The sequence below is a fragment of the Panthera tigris genome, chromosome D4 (genome assembly GCF_018350195.1).
Source record: "Panthera tigris isolate Pti1 chromosome D4, P.tigris_Pti1_mat1.1, whole genome shotgun sequence".
Lineage (NCBI taxonomy): Eukaryota > Metazoa > Chordata > Mammalia > Carnivora > Felidae > Panthera > Panthera tigris.
In genome coordinates, this window is record NC_056672.1 from 22,321,615 (window position 1) to 22,344,603 (window position 22,989).

Below are 22,989 nucleotides of genomic sequence, written 5' to 3' on the forward strand. Positions count from 1 at the left end.
AAAGCATCATTTTATCAGCTTCTTACAAAGTTAAATGTACACTTGTTATATGTTCCAGTTGTGGCAGGCAGAATAATGTCCAAATTCTCAGAACCTAAGAGTATATTACCTTTTCTAGCCAAATGGGCTTTGAAAAGTAAGTTCTTTGAAAAGTAAGGTGTGATTAAGCTAAAGATCCTGAATTATCCAGGTGGGCCCAATATATTTATAAGGGTCATTAAGAGGGAGGCAACAACAGAATCACAAAAGGAGATGTGACCACAGAAAGAGAGGTCGAATGATGCAGGGCCACTAGCTTCTGGGTTGCTTCCAGAAGCTGGAACAGGTAAGGAAGTGAATTCTTCCCTAGAGTCTCCAGAAGCAACACAACCCTGCCAACATAGTTTAGACTTCTGAGCTCCCCAACTGTAAGAGAATAAGCTTATGTTATGTTTTTTTTAAGGGATTAAATTTTTAGCAATGAGTGACATCAAAATAGAAATCTAATAGCATAGCAATCCCACTTCCAGCTGTTTTACCCAAGAGAAATGAAACCTGAAACTTCCCCCCCAAAAAACCATATGCAAATGTTTATGGCAGGTTTATCAGAATTGCAAACACTGAAAACAACCTAAATGTTCTTCAACTGATGAATGAATAAACTGGGTAGCATTCAACTCAATGGAATACTACTCAACAAGAAAATAAGAATGAACTATTGATGTGTACAATGAATGGGTGAAACACAGATGTACTGTGTCAAATGAAAGAAGCAAGACTCCAAATGGTACATACTTTACAACTACATTTATACGGCATTGCAAAACTATAGTGACAGAGAACAAATCAATGACTGCCAATGGTAGGAAGTGGAGAAATGGTTGCTAACCAAGGGACAGCACTCGGGAATTTTAGGGGTGAAGGAACAGTTCTGTATCTACAGCATGGTAGTAGTTTCACAACTATATGCCTACGTCAAAGCTCATAGGTCTGTACACCAAAAAACAAAACAAAACAAAAAGTGAACTTTCCTGAATATAAGTTAAAAAAAAAATTTGAATGGAAGTTAAAAAAAAAAAAAAGAAGGATCTATATATTTGAGAACAAGTTTGAGATGCTGGCATGAAATTGTCTGTAGGAGTTGTCTTCCTATGTTCATCTCACTCGCACTGTCAAGCTTTCACAGGCTTGCCCTTCAACCACCATCTCTCAAATAACTAAACAATGGTATAAAAACTATACTAAACTAAAGAGGCAAGTCCCTGAAGGACCTACCATCTCTAGAAGCTCAGCCAGCAGCTCACTAATCTTTTAAAAATACAGTTCTTAACCAAACTCTGACCCTAAGATGTTGCTTGGGTCTTCATCCCTATTATTGCCTTATTAATTTTTAAAAGGCAAGCATTTCCACAGTTACACTGGGTTTACAGCCAAAAAATAATAACTTTTGTGGTTTTTTAAGAGTTCACAACTTTGACCTATGTGCATCACCAGAGAAAAACACTGGGACTATCTTTTAAAAAGAGAAATAGAAAATAAGTATAGTCTGATAAGAATGGATACAGTGAGGGGTGGGGCACAGAGGGTGGCATATTTCCAGGAAAGTAGATAGATGCATGGAATGTTCGTGCATGACCTCAGGCATGAGGAGGGCAGAGTCATCCTTCTTTATGACCCAACTTCATCTCATATTATTCTGTAAGAGTACAGTGCCTCATTTTCTTCAGAGTTCAGGGTTATAACTAGACAACAGCAGAGGAAGAAAAGAAAAACAAGGGGGAAAAGGCCATTTTTCCAGGATCTCAGAAATGGAGCTCAGTATTTCTATAACATCTTAGTGGGTCTTGAGACACAAGCTTAATGTTTTTTCATGAGATCCCAGTTTCTACTGCATGGAAATGTTAACATATCACTCATGTCACAAGCCAAAGAAATAAAATCCCTGTCTGTCTTTATTTTAATACCACAGGATAAAGAATCTGAAGTCCATCAGATCCTCAGAGAATTCCAAGGTGCTCTAAGAGTGATCTAAATTCGGGCCATCTCAAGGTAAAGAATAGTTATGGTTTTGGCTCTACCATTTCACTAATTCTTGCCTTAACAATCCAAAACAGGCAACCCTGCTATAAAAGAATCATCTTAAAATCATCAAACAGAACTCACTTCCCATTAATTCTATAAACAAGATACTACTTCTTTTGCCTCCCTACCCTATTAGTCTCTGCCCTTCCCTCTAGGAAAACTAACAAAAACTCATCTTCCAAGATTTCTTTGCTAGTTACTAGCTACCACAGGTACTCTACTCAACATCCACACCATTTTATAGACAGCATCAACTCATTTTTAGGGTGATCTGGGAGACTGGAAGTCATGTCACTGAAATTTCTAAATTAATTATTTCATTAAACAATTAGTAAAATAGTTTCGTTGCCATACCATGGGAACAAAGAGATCTAAAGAAATGCACAAACCATAGCAAATCTTACTCTTTTAATCACAAATAAATTTGGGTATTATTTTAATTTTTTGAGAACAAAATGTGAGGGAGGAAAAACTTTTGCACTACTCTCTTTTGTTCACTGACTGGGGACTTGTGAATGAGACCAGCAGAAGACAGATTAACAAGGCACATGATTTTTATTAATGTCTTAGGTGCACAAGAGTTCACAGAAAAGAAATGATACTCAAAGTAGTTGGACTTGGGAGCTTATATACCATTCTAACAAAGGAAAGGGGGTTGGGGCTTCAAAGGATGATAAATTGTGGGAAAGTGACTAGAGAATATACAGTGGAGCCAATGGAAGACAGGGTTGTTTTGGTAGGGTTGTGTATGCAGACTCATCTTAGTGCAACTGTCTATCTCTGATGATGAATCTCTCTCTTCTTCCTGGTACAGGAGAGGAACACCTTCACAAAAAGAAATTTACACCCTGCTTTTAGGCAGAAAAGGGGAAGGTAGAGAGCTCTTCTTACATCTGTGGATTCTCAATTGCCTACAGCTCAAAATAATCCTTACGCCAAAGTGGCAGATTTTGGGGTGGCATATCTTGATCCCCTTCAAAAATCTTTCCAAAACATACTATAGCCAATCAAAACATAATTTAATCTTTTCCAAAAAACAGGGTCATCAATAGGAACTCCAATTAATATACCACATGACAATATAGATTAGTTCTTATTACTTACTTCTTCCTTTTCATAGCAACCATGTTGGAAAACAGAATATAGGATTTGTATCATAAGTAGAAGAGTTAAGATGGCATAGTATGGGGACCCTGAGCTTGTCTTAGCCCTGAAACACAGCTAGATCAGCATCAAACCATTTTGAATACCTAGGGAATTGACCTGAGAATTAAAACAACAATCTACATAATTGGAACCAGAGAACTTGGCAGGTACATGGTGTGAAGAAGTGACTTGGGGGAAAGAAAAGTCATGAAGCTGCAGAGGGTAGGAAGCCATTTTTGTCAGAGAGAGAACAGAGAGAAACAGAAAGGGTTACAGTGCAGCACAGTGGGATGGTGCAAGAAAAGCACTCCCCCTGAAAGTAGCTGGAGAGAACGAGAGAGAGAAGGAGTGAAAACACTCGCAAGGGACTGGACAAAAAATCTGTTCCCCAAAACCACTGATGGGGAGAAAGGAGAGGGTTTCAATACCACCAGGATTTTATAAACAGTGGAGTGCAGAATCTGAAGTTTCAGATCTTAGTGCCTGGTGGTGCTCTGGCGAGGAAGTAGGGTGAATCCCCAAGAGCAGGCAGCAGGGTCTGAGGGGTCTGTGTGCCACATGGGGAGAAGTGATTCCCCTGCTTGGAGAGCATTTGGTAGCAACCATATGGCCTCCTTGCCAGCAAAAGTCCCAGCGGACGCCGGAGAGCAGCCACATTTACTGATATTAGAACAAAGACACCAGAGGGCAGCAAAACCTGGCACCAGTTGTGTGTTGTGATTTGCCATGAACTCTGGGCCTCTGCCACTGCATGGTTACATGCATGTTTTCTGGGACAAGCTGACCTGGCCATTGCTTGGCAAGACCCTCTCCCAGAAAGTCAGTGGAGGTCCAAGCTGTGGGTGTCTCTGAAGTATGGGAGTCTGAAACACAGCCCCATTTGAAATAAAATTCTGGAGGAAGATGCCACCGGGCAGGTGGACAGCTTGGACACAGAGTAGAGGTAGGGAGCAGATGGAGGCCTGAGACAAAGGAAGGCTGCTTGATCATGGGTCAGCGAGGGTGTAGGGTTCCTGCACCAGACACTAGAGAGCTTGGTGAGGCCACTTTCACTTCTAGCACATGCGCACATGTGCACACACAAGGAACAACCCCAGTGAGCTAAGCAGTGGCACCAAATGGAGAACAGAGCTGTTTTACCAAGCCCCACAAATTGGCAACCTCGAGGCACATCCTCCAGAAGACCAGCACAAATTCCTTCCACCTGCTTAGTTAATGGACTATAGCATGCTGCAAACTTTCAGTTCTAGGGAAAACTGGATGTAACTTCATTAGGGTTTCATTCTTTTTGCTGGTTCATTTATTTATTTGGTTGGTTTCTTTGCTTGTCTTTGCCTAGGTTGTTTTCTTTTTTCTTTCCTTCTGTTTCTCAGATACTGAAAAAAAATTCCATTTTATGTAGTTATTTTATTTTGTAATCTATTTTATTTTCTTTGTTTTATTTTACTCTATTTTATTATTTTAAAAAATTAATTAAATTTTTTTTTCTTTCTCTTTTTTCTCTATTAATCTTCCTTCAACAAGTAGACTAAAACACACCTAGGATCTAGCTTCCTTTGATTTTTTGTTTCATTTTTAACTTTTAAATTTTAATTTTTCATTTCATTAATATTTTTCTTCCTCCAAAAATGAAAAGATGGAGGAATTCACCCCAAAAGGAAGAACAGGAAGATGATGGCCAGTTAAATTCTGAACTAGAATTAAAAACCATGATTATAAGAATACTAGATGGGGTTTTAAAAAAAAAGCATTTAAAAGACCAGAGAATCAATCCCTTTCTCTGAAGATTAAAGAACTAAAATCTAGTCGACCAAAATTAAAAATGATATAACGATATAACCCAGATTCAATCTCAAATGGATGTTGTGATGGCAAGGATGGACAAACCAGAGCAGTGAATCAGTGATACAGAAGATAAAATTATGGGATGCCTGGGTGGATCAGTTGGTTAAGCATCTGACTTCCACTCAGGTCATGATCTCACGGTTTGTGAGTTCAAGTCTCAAATTGGGTGAGCTCCTGCCCTGCTTCAGGTGAGCTCAAGCCCTGCTTTGGGTGAGCCCCACTTTTCTCTCTCTCCCTCACTCTTTGACCCTCATGGGATTCACTCTCTCTCCTCTCTCTCTGTACCACACTCACTTGTGCCTTCTCTCTCAAAATGAGAGAGAGAGAGATAAACAGTTAATGCATTAAAAAAAGAAGATAAAATTACAGAAAATAATGAAGGAGAACAAAAGAGGGAAAGAAAGGCAAAAGCTCACGATACAAGACTTTGAGAACTCAGTGACTTAGTAAAAAGGTAAAATATTCGAATCATAGGAGTCCCAGAAGAGGAAGAGAGAGAAAAAGAGGCAGAAGGTTTATTTGAGTAAATTATAGCAGAAAACTTTCCTAATCTGAGAAGGATACATACATGAAAATTCAAGAAGCACAGAGAACTTTCATTAGATTCAATAAAAACCCACCATCACTAAGGCATATCATAGTCAAATTCATAAAATACACAGACAAGAGAGAATTATGAAAGCAGCAAAGGAGAAAAGAGTCCTTAACTTACAAGGTTCTCAGCAGATCTGTCCACAGAAATTTGGCAGGCTAGAAAGGAATGGCAGGATAGATTCAACATGCTGAATCAGGAAAATATGCAGCCAAGAATTCTTTATCCAGCAAGGCTTTCACTGAAAATAGAAGGAGAGAGAAAGAGTTTCTCAGACAAACAAAAGCAAGCCATGCAAGAAATTTTAAGGGGGACTCTTTGAGTGGAGAAAAAACAAAAAAGACCAAAAGCAACAAAGACTAGAAAGGACTAGAGAACATCATCAGAAACACCAACCCTATAGACAATACAATGGCACTAAATTCCTATCTTTCAATAATCACTCTAAATGTAAATGGACTAAATGCTCTAATCAAAAGACATAGGGCATCAGAATGGATAACAAAAAACAAAAACAAAAACAAGACCCATCTATATGCTGCCTACAAGAGACTCGTTTTATACCTAAAGACACCTGCAGATTGAAAGTAAGGGGATAGAGAACCATCTATCATGCCAATGATTGTCAAAGCCAGAGTAGCCATATTTATATCGCACAAACTAGATTTTAAAACAAAGACTATAACAAGAAATGAAGAAGGGCATTATATCATAATTAAGGGGTATATCCACCAAGAAGTTCTAACAACTGTAAAGACTTATACCAACTCGGTAGCACCCAAATATATAAATCAATTAATTACAAACATAAAGAAACTCACTGACAATAATACCATAATAGTAGGGGACACCCCACTTACAGCAGTGGACACATCATCTAAGCAGAAAATCAATAAGAAAACAATGGTTTTGAAAGACACACTGGACTGGATAGACTTAACAGATATATTCAGAACATTTCATCCTAAAGCAGCAGAACACACATGTTTCTGAAGTGCACAGGGAATATTCTCCAGAACATATCACATACTGGGTCACAAATCAGCCCTCAACAAGTACAAAAGATCAATATCATACCATGCATATTTTCAGACTACAATGCTATGAAACTTGATATCAACTACAAGAAAAACTTTGGAAAGATTACAAATACCTGGAGATTAAAGAACATCCTACTAGAGAATGAACGGGCTAGCCAAGAAATTAAAGAAGAAATTAAAAAGTATATCAAAGCCAATGAAAATGAAAACATGACAGTTCAAAACCTCTGGGATGCATCAAAAGTGGTCATAAAAGGGAAGTATATAGCAATCCAGTCCCAAAGGAAGAAAAAATGTCTCAAATACACAACCTAACCTAACACCTAAAGGAAATGTTAAAAGAACGGCAAATAAAGTCAAAACCAGCAGAAGGGAAAAAATAAATATTAGAGTAGAAATGAATGATAAAAACAAAAACAAAAACAAAACAGTAGGATAGATCAATGAAACCATGAGCTGGTTCTCTGAAAGGATTAACAAAATTGATGAACCCCTAGCCAGATTTATCAAAAAGAAAAAGTAAAGGACCAAAATAAATAAAATCATAAATGAAAGAGATGAGATCACAACAAACACTGCATAAATACAAACAATAGTAAGAGAATATTATGAGCAATCTGGAAGAAATGGAAAAATTCCTAGAAACATATAAACTACCAAAACTGAAACACAAAGAAGTAGAAAATTTGAACACTCATAATCAATAAAGAAACTGAATCAATTAATCAAAAAAATCCCAACAAACAAGAATCCAGGGCCAGAAGCCTTCCCAGGGGAATTCTACCAAACATTTAAAGAAGAGTTAATACCTATTCTTTTGAACCTGTTCCAAAAAAATGGAAATAGAAGGAAATCTTCCAAACACATTCTATGAGGCCAGCATTAACTTGATTCCAAAACCAGACAGATACCCACTAAAAAGGAGCAATGAAGACCAACTTCTCTGATGAACATGGATGCAAAAATTCTCAACAAGATACTAGCAAACTGAATCCAACAATACATTGAAAGAATTATTCACCACAATCAAGTGGAATTTATTCCTAGACTGTAGGGCTGGATCAATATCCACAAATCAATCAACGTGATACATCACATTAATTAAAGAAAGGATAAGAACTACATGATCTTCTCAATAAATACAGAAAAAGCACTGACAAAATACAGCATCCTTTCTTGATAAAAAACCCTCAAGAAAGTAGGGATGGAAAGAACTTACCTAAACATCATAAAGGTCATACACAAAAGACCCACAGCTAATATCTTCATTGGGGAAAAACGAAGAGCTTCCCCCCTAAGGCCAGAAACACAACAGGGATATCCACTCTCACCTTGGTTATTCAACATGGTACTGGAAGTCTTAGCCTCAGCAATCAGACAGCAAAAAGAAATAAAAGGCCTCCAAATTGGCAAGGAAGAAGTCAAACTTTCACTCTTTGCAGGCAATGTGATACTCTACATGAAAAACCCTAAAGACTCCACCAAAAAAACTACTAGAACTGATACATGAATTCAGCAAAGTCACAGGATTAACATCTAGAAATCACTTGCATTTCTATACACCAATAACAAAGCACCAGAAAGAGAAATCAAGGAATCAATCCCATTTACAATTGCACCAAGAACCATAAAATATCTAGGAATAAACCTAACCAACGAGGTATAAGATCTGTATGCTGAAAACTATAGGAAGCTTATTAAAGAAACTGAGGAAGACACAAAGAAATGGAAAAACATTCCATGCTCACGGATCAGAAGAACAAATATTGTTAAAATGTTGACACTACCCAAAGCAATCTACATATTCAAAGAAATCCCTATCAAAATAACACCAACATTCTTCACAGAACTAGAACAAACAATTCTAAAATTTTCATGGAACCATAAAAGACCCCAAAGATCCAAAGCACTCCTGAAAAAGAAAACCAAAGCTGGAGGCATCACAATTCCGGACTTCAAGCTGTATTACAAAGGTGTAATCAACAAAACAGTATGGTACTGGTGCAAAAACAGACACATAGATCAATGGAACAGAACAGAAATCCCAGAAATGGACCCACAAATGTATGGCTAACTAATCTTCAACAAAGCAAGAAAGAATATCCAGTGGAAAAAAGTCTCTTCAGCAAATGGACAGCAACATGCAGAAGAATGAAACTGTACCACTTTCTTACACCATATACAAAAATAAACTCAAAATGGATGAAAGACCTAAATGTAAGACAAGAAACCATAAAAATCCTCCAGGAGAAAACAGGGAGCAACCTCCTTGACCTCAGCCACAGCAGCTTCATATTAGACATGTCTCTGGAGGCAAGGGAAACAAAGGCAAAAATGAACTATCGGGACCTTATCAAGATAAAAAGCTTCTGCATGGGGAAGGAAATAATCAACAAAACTAAAAGGCAATTGACTGAATGGGAGAAAATATTTGCAAATGACATGTCAGATAAAGGGTTACATCTAAAATCTATAAAGAACTTATCAAACTCAACACCCAAAAAACAAATAATCCAAAGAAGAAATGGGCAGAAGACATGAATAGACACTTTTCTAAAGAAGACATCAAGATGGCTAACAGACACATGAAAAGATGCTCAACATAACTGATCATCAGGGAAATACAAATCAAAACCACAATGAGATACCACCTCATACCTGTCAGAACGTCTAAAATTAAAACTCAGGCAACAACAGGTGTTTGTAAGGATGCAGAAAAAGAAGAACCCTTTTGCACTTCTGGTGGGAATGCAAACTGGTGCAGCCACTCTGAAAAACAGTATGGAGGCTTGTCAAAAAATTAATAATAGAACTATCCTATAACCCAGCAATTGCACTACTATACTAGGTATACTATACTATGCTAGGTATTTATAAATGCTGATTCAAAGGGGCACATGCACCTCCCTCTATGTTTATAGCAGTGCTATCAACAATAGCCAAATTATGGAAAGAGCTCAAATGTCCAAAGTCTGACAAATAGATAAGATGTATTACATATATACAATGGAATATTACTCAGGGATCAAAAAGAATGAAATCTTGCCATTTGCAGCAATATGCATGGAACTAGAGTGTGTTATGCTAAGCGAAATAAGTCAGAAAGATAAATATCATATTATTTCATTCATATGTGGAATTTAAGAAACATAACAAGTGAACATAGGGGAAGGGAAGGGAAAAAAAAGATAAAGAGAGAGGGAGGCAAACTTTAAAATACTCTTAAATACAGAGAACAAACTGAGGGTTGCTGGAGGGATGTGGGTGGGGGGATAGGTTAAAGGAATGCTGGGCAACAAGGAGCGCACTTTTTGGGATGAGCACTGGGTGTTATATGTAAGTGATGAATCACTATATTCTACTCCTGAAACCATTATTACACTATATGTTAACTAAGTTGGATTTAAATTAAAAAAAAAAAAAACGGATTCAGAGTCTAATGCACATAGGTGGCATTCTAGAACTTCATATGGCTATGTCACCCTAACCATGTCTCTTACCTCCACAGAGGTTAGTGTTTTACTCTGAAAAGCAGAGCAGTATGTTTTTCTCCAAGAAATGCTAATTAAGACTATACAGATAATGCTTGTACCATAAAAATTGATGACTTGAGAATATGACATATTGATTGGTTAGGTCTTAATCACATGATCCAGTCCCATGCTGAGCCTATTAAAAACAGTTAACAGGCTATCAATAAGAATGGAAAGTATTATTGTAAGGTTTCAGATACCTCTGAGGTATTAGAAGTGTTTATGTTTAGAGCAAATGGCCCTATAATTTCCTTCTCAGTTTGTTTTGGCATCTGTTTTTTCATGATTTTGTATTTCCTTTTTCCCTGCCCGTGTATCAGTTGCTTGTCTGTGTGTTGCTTTGAAGGTACATGTAGTAGATTATATTATTTGTCTCAAGTCTTCACTAAAGCATATGCATACATGTCCTTGCTATGGCTTTATGATGGAAAAAGTACTTTCCCATACTTTGATTTTCAGTGTGACCACAGGCTTTTCATTATCCAAGGGGATATTAGCAGGTGTTTTACAAGCAGAGATTTGAAATGTATTTGTGCAGTTTGACATGCTCACTTGCAGTCCAGCCTTTATCATCAAAAGAAAGAACTCAAGTAGCCAGTTATTGCAATGAGATAAGAGAAACAGAAGCAAACTTTTACTCAACCTACAGCTTGGAGCCTTAGGTCACTGGAACTTAAACTAACATGCAGATGCAGAAGTAAAAAATAAACGATTTCTGGAAGCCACTGAATTGGTGTTGTTAGGCATCTTTGTTGTGGCATAGCTAACTACACAGTGCCTTCAATCCTTTGGTTCAATCTCACTGGATGATTATACATTTCCCAAGAACAATAATTCTCATCATTATCAACATGGTAGCTTCTACCACACTCCCACACCATACTTATCCCAACACTACCTTCTTTTTTGATTATTCTAATTGCTGGAAGATTTTTAAATACATACAATTATGTTAGTATTGTGTGATTAAGGATTAAATGGGTCGTAAGAGAGAGTCTGAGGTAGCACTGTCCAGTAGCAATATGATGTGAGCCAATACAGAATTTTAAATTTTCAATTAACCACTTTAAAAAGTAAAAGGTGACAGCTGAAATTCATTTTAATAATGTATTTTATTTAACCCAATATATCCAAGATGTTTTCATTTCAACATGTAATAAAGTTTTTCTTTAAAAAATATTTGTTTTTGAGAGAGAGAGAGCAAGCATGAGTGGGGGAGGGACAGAGAGAGAGAGAGAGAGACAGAGGATCCAAAGTGAGCTCTGTGAGGAGAGCAGAGAGCCCGATGTGGGGCTTGAACTCACTAACAATGAGATCATGACCTGAGCCAAAGCAGGATGCTTAACCGACTGAGCCACCAATGTGCCCCATCAACATAATAAAATTTCTGAGATATTTTACATTCACCTTTTCATACTGGGTCTTCAGAACAACATGTATCTTAACTCTCCTGAACATTCAGAGTAGCCACATTTCAAGTACTCAATAGCACATGGGGCAAATTGCTATCATATTGTATAGCACATGACTGGAGGTTTTCATAAGAAGTGAAATGGAGAGACTTCTGTGTAGAGCTTTACTGACAACTACTAGAATCACTCAAAGGCTTTTATTTCTTCCTTTCCTTTTCTCCCTTTTCTTCCTTCCTTTCTTTTTCTTTTCTTTCTCTCTCTGCCCCACCTCCCTCCCTCTTTCTCTTTCCTTCTTTCCTTCCTTCCTCCTTCCTTTCTTCCTTCCTTCCTTGCTTTTTCTTTTCTTTCTCTCTCTGTCCCACCTCCCTACCTCTTTCTCTTTCCTTCTTTCCTTCCTTCCTTCCCTCCTTCATTGTTTCTGGCTGGCTGGCTGATCTTTCTATGAATAGAGGTTGGCTTAGACTTGGCAGCATTCTGTGATCTGACCTCAAACTTGTGTTCCTCTATTATTTTATCCACATTTTGATTTTCACTGATTTCTTAGTTTAAAAAAAACAATTACCATAATATTGGTATTTTTCTGAGCTTTGTTTGACACTATGTGAAGTGAAATGGGATATAAATAGTATAGGGTTACTTACTGTGCCTTGCTAATATTATTCCTTTAACTTAAAACATTTTTCCTCCCTTTCCCCAGATACCCCAGTAAACTACTTCCTCTAGTCCTTCAGCTTAACTGCTAACTCATCTTTAGGGCTTTGGCTTTTCCTTATCCTACCACACTCCTCAGACTTCTTCATTTGTTTCTAAGTCCTCAGGGAGACTGTAAACTCAAGGAACTACTTCAATTCCTTTTGTGTTCAAACAGCCTTAAGTATCCTATCAAGCACAAGATTCTTCAGCCAAATGGAGGCTCAATAATATTCAGGACTAATGATGAATGGCCATTACTAGAAGATTCCCAGTAAGGAAGTCCATGAGCATCATCTTTTTTTGTCCAGCCCTGGTAAACTCTGAATTCAGCTGAAAACATTATCAGTAAAAGCTCACATGCCCTCACTATCCATGGCCCAAGAATTCCCCTGTGGGTGATACCTGAGTTTTCTTACTCCTATCCATGCACTGCTTGCTGTCAGGGGAGTACAAATGTAAGTTAGGCTCAAAAAGTTACATAATAGAAGTGATTTTTAATATTCCATTTTAGTTTAATTTCAGAAGGTTCAGAACCTCATTTATTTCTGATTATTTTTAATATTTTGGCTCAGAGATTAATATTATGTTTTTATCCCCCCTTTCTTTTCTTGATATTGCTTTCTGTAACCAGGCTACATTGGTTAAAACTCTAATTAGAGAATAAAAGCATGGGTAAATTATTTTTAATATGACTAAGACCAGACTATCTTCATAATAAAATTCCTTTTGTTAATGAATTTAAAATAATCTCAATAATGATTTTCTACTGAAACTGGTAACACCATTGGAATTATAATGATTTCATATTTTTCTCATACAAAGGATAAAATTAATTTTTGATAACGATTTATACTTCTCCCAGATTCAGCACAGATCTACAAATAATTTTTAACAGCCAGGTTGTCCACTGAACATAATCTTACAGCAGAAAATATCTGTGCCATGGTAAGGATGTGGGATGAATATCCAAAATGTAAGAAAGCTATTCCAAATGCTCATGAAATAAAAAATATTTGAGTCTGACAAAAAAAAATCAAGATGAGTCTATCACAAATCATCCTGCACATCCACAAACAATGAGTAGAAAAGACAGTAAATGAGGATGCTTGGATTTCTTTTTTTCTTTTTACCTTTTATTCTTTGGCCTAATTTTCATTAATATATTTGAAATGATTTTTACTTTATTTCTTGCAAGGTGATTTTCAGATCTTATTTAGAGTTATAGTACTAGGAAGGTAGAAATTTAGAGTCAACAGGGAGTAAAGTGTTACTAAAAGGACTACACATTTTTGGCTTATTTTCAAGATTCTGTTTTGCATTTACTAATACATGCCTTAATTCATTCTAGTTCCCTCTCTCTCTCTTACACACACACACACACACACACACACACACACAGAAAGACAATTATATCTAAGGTGGTATATTGGTTTCATAAAAATCAAAGATACTCAGATAAAGGTTTTTACTTTCTAGTCATAATAAAAGTTGTTGATAAATAATTTTAATAAAGACTTTTTAAAAAATGGAACATAAAGGAGATTTTTCCATGGTTTTAGAGAAGTAAAATATTATTTACGAGGGATAGAGGGGAAAGAAGGATTATTGGAATGAAGAATCAGGGTAGACTTCAAGGAAGAGGTGGCATTTACTGTAGTAATAAGCACTGAGATGTCTAAATACAGAGGTGAGGGGAAGTGAAGGGAAAATACTCCCAGCTTCTGGAAGTGTCTGCAATCGAGAAGAGATATTTAATAGAAGAAAGTTGTTACTTTATTTATTATTCATATGTCAACCCATTCTCTAAAATACTACAGGCAACTTAAATGAGTACGTATGAAATTAATAAAACAAGAACTATAAGATTCATTCATTTAAAAGAAAAAAAGCTTACTGAGCACCTCCCAGGAGCCAGGCTAGTAGAAAAAAAAAAATCTCTGCTTTCATGTTTACAATCTAGTATGAGAGACTCACAATAGGCAGAAAAATAAATACATAAACAAATCTGTAATGCTATGAAAAAATATAAAGGAGGAAAAAAGAGAAAGAGTAAGCAATGAAGGGGATCATAATAAGCTACCCTAAAATATGCCACTTTTGCAGATAATTTTAAGCTGAAGGCAATGAGAATCGGGAGATGCAGAAAGAAGCCTTCCTGGAGTTTCCCTTATTGGACTAAAAGCAGAAACTTATGAGAAATGAGGACTGCCATAAACCCCCTCTCCTGGGAAAGTTTTATGGTCAAGAAGAAAACGAGGGACTCCTGGGTGGCTCAGTTTGTTGAGCGTCTGACTTCAGCTCAGGTCATGGTCTCACAGTTCCTGGTTCGAGCCCCATGGTAGGCTCTGTGCTAACAAACAGTTCAGGGCGTGGAGCCTGCTTCAAATTCTGTATCTCCCTCTCTCTCTCCCCGACCCCTGCTCATGCTTTGCCTCTCTCCGTCTCTCAAAAATAAATGAATGTTAAAAAAATATATTAACTAATTAATTAAAAAAAGAAGAAAACGACATGTTGGCACTAAGATGGATGTGCACAAGCAAACCTTACTAAAATGGCCCTTACTTTCTATTAGTTTACCCCATATATTTACCTTCCCACAGTTTGTCACCCTCAGAAGCCTAAAACCTTTTTCCTTTGTCTTTTCACATCTCCACAATCTACTGCTCTTTGTTAGACATGGTATATAAGCTCTCAGGCCAGCTGCTTCTTTGGGTCTCCATTTCTTTTCTAGGAAGGCCCCTTTGTCAATAAAAAATTAATATCAAATAAAGTTTGCATACATTTTCCCCTATTGATCTGTCTTTTCCCAGTCTAATTTGCATGGCCCCAGAACTGATGAGAGTAGAAGCAAAGTTTCTTTCCCCTCCCCTGCACTAGGTTAGAGAAAGACATGCTATTTTAGATATAAATTGATCAAAGATGTCATTCTGAAGACGCCATTTTTGAGCAGAGACTTGAACAAAATGAGGGAATGAACCTTGAATATGTCATGGAGTCACCATGGTTGGGCCTCTTACATGGTGCCTTGGGCCTCACTGATTGTTCCCAGAAGCCCAGGAGGGAAGCTGCAAAGCTTGTTAAGAACTAGTTTCAGAAGAAACAAAATTTCACTTCCACCTCATTGTACAGGACAAGTGAGTCACTAAGACAGCCCAAATTCAAGTAGAAGAGAATGAGTGCCCATCTCTCAGCAGCAGATGTAGCAAGAATTTGTAGCCATCCTTAATCCTCCAGAGCTGTGCAAATTTTTCGAGTTAGGTTGACATATCTTTCCCTAAAGAAATAATCTACATCGAGGGTCAGCAAACTATGTCTAAGCAAAATATAACCAGTGGACCTACCCACCCCACTGACAGTTTTTATAAATGAAGTTACATTAGAACACAGAAATATCCGTTCATTTACATATTATCTGCCGATGGCTGCTTAAATAGTTGTAACTGACTTCAGAGCCTGCAAAAAATAAAATGTTTACTATCTGACCCTTTACAGAAAAAGTTTGCTGACCCCTGGCCTACAAGAAACCAATCGTGACATTCCTCAATCATTCCACACAGATCTCCAGCAATTTTATTTTCAATCTTGGCTATAGCCCCTAGAAATAATTAACTTTGCTTTAAGTAAAGTGAAGCTAAAGAAAATTTTCAAAACGTACACTGATATCTAAGCAGAAAGCAGGTGCCTTGGTGAGAAAGATAAATGTGTTGAAGCAAATCACACCAGACGTGAAGCTAATAGAAGCAGAGCTGAAAGAAACAGGACCTCTTCACACAACCCAGAGAACTGGGCAGCCAATCCACTACAACCTTCTCAAAGTTCTTTGTTTGGTGCTTAAAATTAAGGAGAGGAAAAATATCTCAAACCTTAAATAAAATGTATTTTTTCCTACAGACTGGATATTAAATCCATTAGAAAAGCTTGGGCTTTTACACTCTTAACAACATTTCAAGCGAGGAAACTCAGGCCCACTTCAAGATGTTTGCCAGCTCTAAAACAATGCAACCATTGGCTAAACTAGAACCTTAACCACTGGATGTGTTTGGCATCGTGCCTATTTGGCATGCCTCCCAGAGACCTGACAAATCACCCCCACCCAGAGTCAAGAGTATAGTGTGAATTAAACCAGTCCTCAAAAGTGGAGGCATCCACTGCACTGGGTCGGACTCATGGTCTAATCAGCCAAATGATCAGTCTCAAGACTATCTCAAAGGAAAGTGAAATAAAGAGTACAACCCTAACTGCTACAGCGTGGATTTTACAAGGGGCATATTAGGACTGAATAGCATACAGTGTCAAAGAACACAATAATATTCTCAGAACAAGTATGCCATTTCTCCAGAAAAAGTCATTATTGATGTTGGAAGGCTTTTCATATGTATCTTCTCACAATGTGAAGTTAAATGTGTGTATGGGGGGAAGGTGCTTAAGGATGTTGCAACACATTGGGTGACTATCAAAGTGACAACTACTAAGCATCTGGTCTCACCTGTTGTGATGAGCTTCCCACCAATGTCCATTCTTGCCAGCCATTATACAAAAATCAAGGGCTAAATCCAGAAACAACAACAAAAATCTAATGGAGGTTGTTATTATTAAAAGTACACAATAGATAATAAAAATTATGTAACAGATGAGGACGTAAGTTTAAAAGCAATCAACATTCACAAAAAACCACATAACAAAGCTTTTAAAAAACCAATTATTTTTAAATGTAAAATGTAAATATAAATGTAAAAAAAAGCAAGAAAGCCTTTAAAAACAATAAATATTTTTAAATGTAAAGCATGAATATAGGGGCACCTGGGTGGCTCAGTCAGTTAAGCATCTGACTTCAGCTCAGGTTATTATCTCACTTCGTGGGTTCAAGCCCTGTGTCGGGCTCTGTGCTGATAGCTCAGAGCCTGGAGCCTGCTTCAGAGTCTGTGTCTCCCTTTCTTTCTGCCCCTCCCCTGCTCACACTTTGTCTCTCTCTCTCTCTCTCTCTCTCTCTCTCTCTCTCTCTCTCTCTCAAAATAAATAAACATTAAAAAAAATTTTTTTAAAAAGCATGAATATAAAAAAATGGCCTTAATAAACATTAAGTATGTTTAACTTATGATATTAAAATCTAAAGTAACTTCAAAGTAAGGACAACACAAATTCATAAAAATAAACCTAGATTTCAAAGTTAGAAATTAGGAATAAAAGAGATTTTGAATTATAAATAACAAAATGAGCTATTAATACAAGTGATAAAAGGTAAAACTGGCAAAATAAAAAACTAAGAACCTGGGGCAGCTGGATGGCTCAGGCAGTTAAGCATCTGACTTCAGCTCAGGTCATAATCTCATGGTTTGTTGGTTTAAGCCCTGCATCAGGCTCTGTACTAACAGCTCAGAGCCTGAAGCCTGGTTCGGATTCTCTCTCTCTCTCTCTCTCTCTCTCTCTCTCTCTCTCTGTCCCTCCCCTGTTTGTGCTCTCTGTCAAAAAAATATTTTAAAATTTGGAAAAAATACAAAGAACCTAATCCAAGTTAGCAGGATAAAATATTAGGGACAAAAATAAGAAGAGAAAATAAACACGATTTTTAGAAAATACAGGGAAAGATGGTACAGGAAACTCGAAAAGTTAGCAAAGTCCTGAAATGGGCTGAGAATAGCAGATAAAGAACAATTAAAACAGCATGCATCAATTTGTTAACAGTACTCAAAGCCAGGACTATAAAATAAAATTCTTTATTAAAAATAAACACCCTGAAGACAACACCACCTGGAAACACAAGAGTGGTAGGACTCCTATTAAAATAGAAACATCAGCTTGCCCTGTGGAGAAGTCTTCAGAGCCTGAGAGGCTGGGAGGACGGCCAGAACAAGATGCCCTTCCCTCCTACCTGTCATGTCTGCCCACGCCCCAGCTCAGCCCCTTTGCAAACGATCTGTGTGGTGTGTGGTGAGCAGCTTGGCTTGCTAGCCACGGGAACATGGGAAGGTAAACAGTGAGAAATCAGGCCAGAAATACAGGATGAGAAAGACTATACAAGGCTTTGAATCCATACTAAGTCAGTGTTTTCCAAACATGAGCATTCATTAAATACAGAGGTTCATCCTGGAGATTGTGATTTAGTAAATCTGGGGAGGGGAGTAAAGGGGAGGGGAAGGGGTAGGGGAATGGGGAGGGCAGATGCTCTGTGATTATCACTAATGACCTTCTTCAAACAGGTTCCAGCCCTTTTAAAAAGTCTCCCCCACCTCAAGTAATTTTGATATTTATCCAAGTTTAAGAAATAATGATTCATGGGGTACCTGGGTGGGTCAGTTGGTTAAGCGGCTCAGGTCGTGATCTCACGGTTTGCGAGATGGAGCCCCAAGTCAGGCTCTGTGCTGACAGTGCGGAGGCTGCTTGGGATTCTCTCTTTCCCTCTCTCTCTGCCCCTCCCCCACTCACGTGCACACCCTCTCCCTCTTTCCCTTTCTCTCTCTCTCTCTCTCCACCCCACCTCAAAATAAATAAATAAACATTTTTAGGGGCACCTGGATGGCTTGGTCTGTTAAGTATCCGACTTCAGCTCAGGTCATGATCTCGTGGTTCATGAATTCAAGCCCTGAGTCGAGCTCTGTGATGATAGCTCAGATCCTGGACCCTGTTTCAGATTCTACATCTCCTTCTCTCTCTGCCCCTCCCCTGCTCACGCTCTGTCTCTCTCAAAAGTAAATAAATACTTAAAAATTTTAAAAATAAATAAACATTTTTTTAAAAAAAGAATGATTTATGATCTTGAATTCACTAAGACTTTTCAATATCCAGGTATCAAATTCCAAAACATGGGTGAAGAGAAAAATCCTTTGAATAGTGGCAGGTCAGAGTTACACAAACCCAGTAAAAGTTGCAGCCAAGTAAGAATGACGCTGGGAACCTGTCGCTTTCACATGAAACTCAACGGTTTTTAAGGCTTTTTGCTACTGCCAAGAACCACCAAATTAAGAGGAAGCCATGAATATACGTGTCACTAGTGGCTTTTAAGTATCAGAACATTGCCAAAATAAACAGCAAGGGTCCTTTGATATTCATATTTCTTGGGGATCAAATGTGTGCACTCCAAGCCATATCTACCTCCTCTGAGACACTGAGAGGATACAAATTAAGATGATTCAAGGCCTTTTCTTCTCAACTTCAGAAGAGCACAGTGCTCTCTCTCTCTGTCTCTCTCTCTCTCTCTCTCTCTATATATATATATAGCACTGGCACACCTAGGAAATGATTATGTTTGAACAGCACACTGAATAAACTGTAGGGGATTTGAGAGCCTCTGCATAGATATGGTGGAAAAAATTCATTACATTTTCCTTACATCAAATAATTTGAAAATATAAATAAAATATAGAGTTTCAAATGTAGTATTGTGGTGGGCAGAGAACGTGCCATTGCAACTCCTCTTCATGGAGAGGCTTGGCTCAGGGATTGTCCCCTTGCCCAGGGATACACTGACAGGGGCAGCTCATATCTAATGGGCAACCAGGCAGGATCTAAGGATCCAACCATAGTGGCCCAATAGGGAACAAGTCCGAGGGGGGCTTGACTGCTCCAGAGCTGCCTGGAGATGGGGTGGCCCAGACTTTGACTGCCTCACAAAGCAGTGTCCTCTTCCCAATCCTGCTCTGGCCTCATTCTCTTCATAGGTGTGGATCCTTAATAAATACCCGGCCCTACAAATTCCCTTTCAGCCTCTGTTCTTGAGGAACCGTCAAATGACAAAGATAAAGAATAATTTTATTTAATAACAAGTTTGATGTCCTATATTCAAGGGAAAACAATCCACGGATGAGGAGAGTACGGTGCCTCACAAGCAGTGAAACACTCTTCCCAAGGGATCTGGGGCAAGAGAAAGTTTTTATAGCACTTTCCTTCACATAAACCCCCAGAAGTGGAATTGTTGAATCATATGGTAGTGCTATTTTAAATTCTTTGGGGAACCTCCACACTGTTTTCTACAGTGGCTGCACCAACTTACATTCCCACCAGAAGTGCACAGGGTTCCTTTTTCTCCACATCCTCACCAACACTTGTCGTATTGTCTTTTTCATACGAGCCATTCTGACACGTGTGAGTTGATATCTCATTTTGGTTTTGCTTTCGTTTGGTTTACTGCAGCACTTTATTTTCCTCACATAAGACACATTGCTGGGGCCTAAAGTTCTCACATGACAGAAAACCAAAATTTGCTGTCATCTCCTAAAGAATTGAGAATTGCGCGCGCGCACACACACACACACACACCACCTTACATAAATTAAAAGGATGACTAAATTTACAGGTGTAAATGCAAACTGTTTCTTGACTCAAGGCAAGCAACAACCCATGGGTGTTTTGGGGGGAAAACATTAGCTAAGAAAAAAAATGGATCTGAAGGCTTAGACCTTTCCAACCCTATCAGATCAGCATGGCAGAAATGACAACTGGTTCAGGACTCTCACCAGCCTCTACAGAAATACTGGAATAGGCAGCTTTTATACAGTAATAACCCACACAGATCAAGAATCTCATGGTCTGGTAGACTCTCATGAAGCCAATGGATTCCTCTCCCATAAACATGCTCTCATCTCAGCCCTTACGTGATCAAGCAGCATGTACTAAGGTTTTAAGCCAAAGATATACACGGGGTACTAACTGTACAAATGTAACAGTTAACTTGAATACAAGGTCAAAAATAGCAACAAGTTCGAACAATCCAGTGTTAGTTTCATATACACATTCCAAGGACATATTTCTTTTCAAAGGCTTATTCCAGCTTCACGAGGCTAGCATGAGGTGTATATACATTTGGCAGGGAAATTTTACATTCCTGAATTATTTGGATGCATTTGGAAATTATTTGGAAACATTTGATGCATGCAGCAAATGCTATGCATCTGCTTGAAGTCCATTTAGAAGTATTTGTGGAGAACAATGGCAGGGTCTACCTCCTCATATTTCTGCTTATTGATCCACATCCACTGGAGGGTGGACAGTGAGGCTAGGATGGAACCCCCATCCACGCTGGTTACTTAACTATGTTCAGGAGGAGTGATGCTTTTGATTTACATTGTGCTGTGGGGCCAGGGCCATGATGTCCTTCCATATCCTGTCAGTGATCCAGGATACATGGTGGTCCCACCAGACAGCACCTTGTAGGAGTACAGTGTGTCATCATCATACTTCACAGTGGAAGTTGAAGGTGGTCCCATGGATGCCACAGGATTTCATAGCCAGGAAAGAGGGCTAAAAGAGCACCTCTGGATACCAGAACTGCTTGTGGCCAATGGTGATCACCTGACGACTGGGCAGCTCATAACTCTTCTCCAGAGAAGAGGAGGATGCAGCAGTGACCCCATCTCCTGCTCTGAGACATAGCAGACCTCCATGATGTCATTCAGGATTTCTTACTCAGCCACTCTGGTGAAGCTGCAGGCATGCCACATGAGGATCTTCATGAGATAGTCTTTCAGGTCTCAGCCAGCCAGGACCAGGTACGGGATGCTATGGGGCAGGGCATAGCCCTCATAGATGGGCACTGTGTGAGTGACCTGGCCCCCAGACTCCATAACAATACCAGTGGTATAGCCAGAGGTATATAGGGACAACACGGCCTGATGTTCATGTACATAGGCAGAGTGTAGCAGGTCTAAATGTGATCTGAATCATCTCTCAGTTGGTGTTGACATTCAGGGGGGCCTCAGTCAGCAGCCTTGGGTGCTTCTTGGGGTTGTAGAAGGTGTGGTGCCAGATCTTCTCTATGTTGTCTCAGTTGGTGATGATGCCATGCTTGATGGGGTAACTTAAAGGTCAGGATGCCACTCTTGCTTTAGGCCTCATCACCCAAGTGGTCCTTCTGCCCCATGCTCACAATGATGCCCTGGTTTCAGTGGTGCCCAACAGTAGACAGGATCATGGCTTGGGCGGGGGTGGGGGTATCATCCCAAGCAAAGCCAGCTTTGCACATGCCAGAGCTACAGTCATGATAAGCAGGATGGTTTCTTCTGGTGGAGGTGGTGGGCCCCAGGGTGCCGTGAAGCAGGCATTGTGGTTTTGATTTGCATTTCCCTGATGATTAGTGATATTGAGCACTGTACATTTTCATATACCAGTTGGCCATCTGTACATCTCCTTTGAATAAATGTTATTCAGATCCATCCATTTTTAACCTGATTTTTTGTTTTTCTCTTTTTTGCTATTGGGCTGTAGAAGTTCTTTATATATTTAAAAAATTAACCCTTCCTCAGAAAATTTGCAAATATTTTTCTCCCATTCAGGAGTTGCCTTTTCATTTTTGTTGACGGTTTCCCTTGCTATGCAGAAGCTTTTCAGTTTGATGTAGTCTCACTTGTTTTTTTTTGCAAATAATTCTTACTAAATAATTGAAAATAATGATGAAGCTCTTATTTATAGACTGCACACATATTACTAGAGCTATCACCATGTAGCTCAATTCAATGTTACTAAAAGTGAATAGCCACTTCACCCAAGACAGAGGTATCTGATATGAAATCAGAGGTTCAAGGCTGCCTCCCGTGGCTGTGCTAGTCAGAAGGCCTTACCCCTGACCTACTGTGCCCTCTTCAGGCTCATGAAACACAAACACCTTTAGCAACTTTGGATCTAGCGATTTTAGTAGCCCCCTTCTTGGCCGTGATCACAGTATCAGAATGGAACAG

At 38.6% G+C, this 22,989-nt stretch overlaps 2 long non-coding RNA genes and 1 pseudogene across 2 annotated transcripts in view; 1 reads left to right on the forward strand and 2 right to left on the reverse strand.

Annotated features, from left to right (window-relative positions):
* Nucleotides 1–1,722: 1,722 nt before the first annotated feature.
* Nucleotides 1,723–16,201, forward strand: LOC122232928. Its single transcript, XR_006210307.1, has 3 exons — nt 1,723–1,816; nt 1,949–2,028; nt 15,815–16,201. It is a non-coding gene; the product is annotated as an uncharacterized LOC122232928 (long non-coding RNA).
* The window catches only part of LOC122232926, a 220,474-nt gene continuing 203,332 nt past the window's right edge, over nt 5,848–22,989 (reverse strand). The window contains exon 5 of the long non-coding RNA XR_006210305.1: nt 5,848–5,885. This is a non-coding gene — a long non-coding RNA (uncharacterized LOC122232926). The remainder of the gene's footprint in view (nt 5,886–22,989) is intronic.
* Nucleotides 21,223–22,286, reverse strand: LOC102967329 (annotated as a pseudogene).